The sequence below is a fragment of the Montipora foliosa genome, chromosome 14 (assembly GCF_036669935.1).
Source record: "Montipora foliosa isolate CH-2021 chromosome 14, ASM3666993v2, whole genome shotgun sequence".
Classification (NCBI taxonomy): Eukaryota; Metazoa; Cnidaria; class Anthozoa; order Scleractinia; family Acroporidae; genus Montipora; species Montipora foliosa.
The window spans coordinates 8071811-8078029 of NC_090882.1; the positions used below are offsets into that span (position 1 = coordinate 8071811).

At 39.3% G+C, this 6219-nt stretch overlaps 1 long non-coding RNA gene across 1 annotated transcript in view; it reads right to left on the reverse strand.

The window, feature by feature from the left end:
- LOC137985451 (uncharacterized) overlaps positions 1 to 1598 on the reverse strand; it is a 30229-nt gene extending 28631 nt beyond the window's left edge. The window contains exon 1 of the long non-coding RNA XR_011119303.1: positions 1536 to 1598. This is a non-coding gene — a long non-coding RNA (uncharacterized lncRNA). The remainder of the gene's footprint in view (positions 1 to 1535) is intronic.
- Positions 1599 to 6219: the final 4621 nt, after the last annotated feature.

Sequence of the window (6219 nt, forward strand, 5' to 3'; positions counted from 1 at the left end):
ATATCCCCTCTCAGATATGTTTGAAGCAATTTTTCATGCGCTCGAACTCGAAATTCAAAAGTCACAACTTTTTCCTTATTTGCAGCCGTGCCAAGCACTTACAATCGTGTCACGTTTTTCCCTTGTCAATGTTCCAGCGTTAATTGAATTTGAAGACCTCATAAATAGCGCAAAGATAACCCTAATTTACCTCGAAACGTGCTTTTAGTATCAGTAAAACAAAACGAAAGCGTAAACAATGGGATAAGTTATCACGGTGCAAAGCAATCGCTCACAAGTTCCTTTCAAAACAAGGTTAAAACTGAAACCAAATCTCGTTGCGAAAACGTGAGCAAAGAACAAGGAAATTGCCTTGGTTATATTTGAAAACCGTTCCTACACATATCAGTGTTGTTCCTGGATAAATCAGCAAATTTGAAGATCCTAGACGAACTGGATATCATGAGAAAGTTTCAAAGACGTGGCAAAGATCCTAAACGAACTGGAAACCATTAAAAAGTTGCAAAAACGTATTTTGATGCGGTCAGTGTAAAACGCAGACTGCAGACCGGGGGCAAAAAGCAGACTGATGTTATAACGTAACTGTTGAAAAAACCCAAACCCCTTAAAAATGCTAACCTTAGGCCTAATTAGGCCTAAAACAATATTTAGGCTTAACTGTTAGCATTTCTAAGGGGTTTGGGCTTTTTCAACAGTTACGTTATAACCTCAGTCTGCATTTTATCTCTGGTCTGCAGTCTGCAGTCTGCGTTTTACACTGACCGGTTTTGATGTCGCCTTTCCTTGCTGGTATTAAATTACTTTTAATGTTTACACACGTCTTCAGGTCGACCAACAATTTAATTGTGGAAAATTCGAGATTACTGCATCATTAACACACAGATTGATATAAAATGAAACATGCGAAATTCATATTTGCATGAGTATTCGTTAATTAAAAATACAAAATAAGCAAAGAAACTTGAACGGGAAGACGAGTATAAATTTGAAGAGCTCCGAATTCATGGTAAAAAATACTTTGAAGATGCTGTACTTAAAACGTCGGACTAAATGTTAAGCTAACGTTGAGTTATAAAGGGAAAGATTTGTTAAAAATAACTGTCAATGAAATAAGTATTTAGACGAATAGTTCCTTAGGAAAAGAAAATTTTTGTTTTGCAGCACGGTGCTTGGTCAAAGATACTCGATTCCAATAGATCACCCATAGCTTCGCTGTTGTTATCAAATACCATGAATACCGAATTAGAGTTCTTTCAGCCTTTTGTCTTAAAAGATATGTAGGTTCTGAACGGTGCGCGCAGTTTTAAATTATATGTAAAATACGACAAAGATGGTGTGTTTGACAAATCACTAAACCAGTGGAAAACGTCCAACTCTCACCAGAAAGGGCAAAGAGCTGTCAACGACAAATTTACAATCTACCTTTTATGAGTAAACCCCGAAAATAAAAAAGACAACCAGGAAAGACTTTCTCAACATTTCAAGAAATGACCGACTTTCAGAAACACAGTAATGGAAGCCGACAATGTTCTTACCTCATGTCGAGCTGCAAACTCTCCCATTTTTCTTTCAAAAGACAAGCGTCTCTTTGCTTTGTGAGAAGTAGTAAATAATATGCTAATGTAACCCTTATGGAACAAAAGCCATCATTTCTACGTCGCGTACTTCAGACAAAATTATTTCAAATTACAGGCGTACGTGCAGTGAATACGTGATTATTTCCAGTCACGTGATCAGTACAGACTGGAATAATTCCAGTTTTTGTTTTGCGACAAAACATTTCTTTGTTGGACAACACTCTATATTTTTATAAGAACTTTCAGGCTGAGATTAACCATAATTTTAAGATCAGTAAGAACGCACCCGGGCTGTTTTTGTAAGTATTTTAAATAAAGGTAAAAGAAATGTAAAACTGTAGTCTAACCGGACAATTAACTCAAATATTTTGGGAGATTTTTAAACATTAAGAATGCGGTTTCTTATTGCATGATACATTGAAAACCAACTCAGTTTTCAGACAACTTAAGAACATTTTAAGAATGTTGAATGGCACAAATCTTCAGGTCGAATAACAATTTAATTGTGGAAGGTTCAAGATCACTTCATCATTAAGACACAGGTTGATAGGAAAATGAAACATGCGAAACTCCCATTTAAGTATTCGTTAAAATGAGATTTTTGAAATGAAAAGATTAAGCAATGTAAGTGTATTTGCGACCCACAATCAAGGAGTTAAGCAGAGTTTGCGTTTCACGGAGTTCACTTAAATCACGATTCACAGTAAGGTTTTTCGTTCCAAGTGATCTCGGATCAGTGATCCTTTTTCGGATCATCCCAAACGAACGCACCCTAAGAATCACCTTACACAGAATCGAATAGGAAACAGCACCACAGAAAAGTACTGCTCAGTAGCTTTCATTTAAATTGTCAACCTCAGGTTTCATCCACAGACGGCAAAAATACGTACTTAAGTGCAACACAGATGTGCTACTCAGTTGCTCAGTTGACAGTGACACGACTCGACTACAGGCTGATCATAATTTACCCATGAAAAAGACCTTTCCAGGGTAAATGACGCCATGTTGGCTGAGGGGCAAACACAGCTAAAATTACACTACATGTATGACTAATGCGTGGGCCGACTTGGAACAGCTGTAACGCGGCCACAAAGAGGCAGATTTCCACAGTGAAAGTGTCTTTTAAAAGACATTTATACTAAGATTATTTTCATGAAATATAAAGAACAGATTCAGGCTACAACGACCATAAACGGAATTTAAAGATTTCATACAAACCCTTCTAAAATCATGCAAATTGTCGCGAAATAAGAAGCCACATGAGAAGATTTATATAATTCTAATTGACGAACGTCGTACCTTCTTTAAGGTGATTCCCTAGAAATACTGCCTTGTCATAGATTTCCGATAAAACTTCGCACACTGTTGTAACATGTCAAGAACATGATAAAATTGTAATAAAAAAAGGGAGGGGGGAGGGGGGGGGGGGTCACCGTGCTTGTTTCCATGGTACGACGCTGACGAAAACGGCTATTTAAGCCACTTCAACAGTTGCTTTCCATCCACGATGTTGGCCAAATTAGCTCGATTTTATAAATATAATTCATGTCATGACGCATAGCCTGGTGTCATTCTTTATTTAATTCACGTACATACTTGAAAAATGTATTTGAATGCCTTTGTGAGTACTTAAAAATCCAAAATAGACTTAACTTGAGTGTGGGCTCTTCAATTCGTAATCGCTTCTTCCGATCCATACAATTTTATGTAATTGCCAAAAAACTGTCCATAGATTTTTGCTGATTTTGTTATTGTTATTGCGCATAGGTTCGGCGCATCTCGAGATACTCGGTTTTCCTTTCAGTGATGCTTACCAATACAGTGGTATTTTTGCGCGGTTTAAAACTATGCGGAGAAAGTAGATCTTTGTAAGTACTCTTGGTATCCAAAAAGAAAACTGGGGGTAACCGTGCATTTTTGAGAGATAATTGAGCTTCAAATTGAGAAAGAACGCCATACATTGCTTTATATTTTTACATTATTATTCACCAATTATCTTTGAAAAAAGGTGGTTACCCCCAATTTTCCTTTTGAATTTCAATAATACTTGTTAAGATCTACATTTCCTGCATAATCATAAACCGGGGTAAAAATACGTTTGAATTAGTAGGCACCCACCCTGCAAGCTGAACCTTTCTTTTGCTTGCTCGATTTTGGCGTTCTCGAGAAAGGCTCTGCATGAATCGAGTAACATCTTTATTGAATATGCGCTGCATGTTGCCAGGATACAGTCTCAAACCCAAGCCTAATATGCCAGATCTCGCCGCCATCTTGGTTTTTCATGGTACAGCGGGCTCAATTATAGCCATCGGTTTTGTCACTAAAGGGACGCTCGCACTGGAATAACCGGTTTGACGAGAGAATACAAGATTGACTAGTCCAGAAGCTCGGGCTGCGGCGGCTTCAAAGAGTTGACGCGATTTGGGCAGAGCCTACTTTTCTCCTCCTCAATAAAGAGAAAGACAAAAGGAGGCTCTGCTCGCAGGGTGGTAGGCACCGGCCTTAAATCTCTTTACCGCTACTGAACTTACTTGATGAAATTGCCAAGGTGTGTGTTCACTGTTCATATAATACTTCTTGAATAGTCCAGTTAGCTCTAAAGAGAGTGGTGTCTGTGTGTTCTTCTTGAACAAGAGAACGCCTGACGATTTTCCGATCAACGAAAACAAGAGAGTATTTTATTCTTGCTACAGCCCTCTGGATATTTCCAGGTTCCTGTCAGGTAAAAAAGGTGGGTTTCAGAGGGGAAGGTGAATAGAATCTTTTCATGGACAGGGTTTACAGGAATGCTATTAAAGGAACAGGGGGTGACCGTTCAAACCGCCATTGTTTAGGGAATGATGTATACCGCATTTACGTTTGGGCAGAGGACTGGATTAGCGCTCTCTAGGGTTTCTGCCAGGGACGCTGGGCTCTCCCCAGTACGAGAATGCTGCCTCTTCGTTTTCCATCCAGTCAGTATCAAATTCTCTCTTCTTACATACAATCTTGGACAAAACTCGTTGGGAAAATGTGACGCTCTAATTGTCTGTTGTGATAAAGATTAAATTCTTCCTACTTTCCCCACTCCCCCCATTCCAATGTTGGTTAAAACAACGACCAAAGGCTTGCACAGTATTTTGCATTACATTATCAACATTGGTATAGGGGAGGATGGGGGGGGGGGGGGGGGGAAGGACCAATATCTTTTGTCAGTGGGTGCCAAATGATGCTTAAGATAGAATTTTTCCCAACGGTTTTTGTATGTGCAATATACCTAATCCCAGACGTCGCTTGTGAATGTATGTAGCTTTATGGGGAGAGGATAATCGATCATCCTGTGACAGCAGCCTGTATTGCATCTATTGTACAAGTTGATCGACGAGAGGAAAATGTTCGGATAATAATGTCCAAGAGTTTGTAAGCCAGGATTCATTGGCTTACAGTGCGACGCGCCTAACCGTGGCCACCTAACAAAGTTTTTTACAAATTATCCGCCAATCAGGGTTTTGCGAATTTCATTGACAGTGATGCATACTTGGAAAGTTCGGACGGTTGTTATTTGAACATCGTTGCATGGGTTGTTGAGTTGACGTATTTACACGTAGTTGTCAAATGTGAAAGTTTGTCGGGTAAGGCGCTTTGCATTGTTTAACCTTTAAAAAGGTTGCTACGCCCCTGTTAGTATATACTAAAACAGTGAATAGCGTTGAAGGCAAGCTCTGCGTGATAGGCTGTTCATGCAAACTCCGAATACCCTTTGCTATTCAACTCCGAGCAACTCGCGCGGGATTTGCGCAGTAGGGCTGCGCAATGCAAAACCAGGGAATCACCTCAAATTTACATAGCCGCAAATACTTGTCGTAGCCGTATACATTTGTTTTCGCCGTACGTGACATAAATATCATTGTTGTTATATCCCTTCCTTGGTTAAGTGTACAGGTAGGCCTCCATATACATTATTAGTTGGCATAAAGATGAAACTTAAACAATGTTATTCCATATCGCCTGACATTGATAAAGTGAAGTTAGAATTTAAATGTCGTAAGTTAAATACAATACAATAAATTAATAGATAAGAAATTGAGGATGGATAAAATAACAAAAACAGTAGCCTTTCACTACGGTCACAGCCATGAAGAGCCCTGGGCTGTTACGGCTCTGTATTTTGGCAATTCGACTTTTAGATCAGTTCTCATTTTTTAACATGCAAATTCGCTAGACCTCGTCATTTTCTCAGTATTAAGTCCAGTATACAAAGAATAAAGTTGGGAAGACAAAATAAAATGCTTCCGGTTTATATGGAAAGGATGAACTTCCGCTATGGGAGCTCGAGCATCGATATCGAGGTGATACCGTGACCAATATTATTAATAAACGAAATGATATATCAACTGAATCATATATTGAACTGTGGATGTGAAATCAAGGGAGGCTATGATCCTCGCAGTCATGAACGCAATTTTAGCAATACGTAGAGAAGCCTGAAAAATCTCAGGACTTCAACAGCGGTTTGAACCTCGCGATACCGGAGCTATGAAGCCACCGACGTTGGGAGCTGGTCATTTGTGGATCCAAGTATTCGTGCGACTTCAAAGACGCACTAAACGATTTAGTTCGTCCAGACGTATAATGCGTCTCTCGCCCGTCTTTATACGGGACT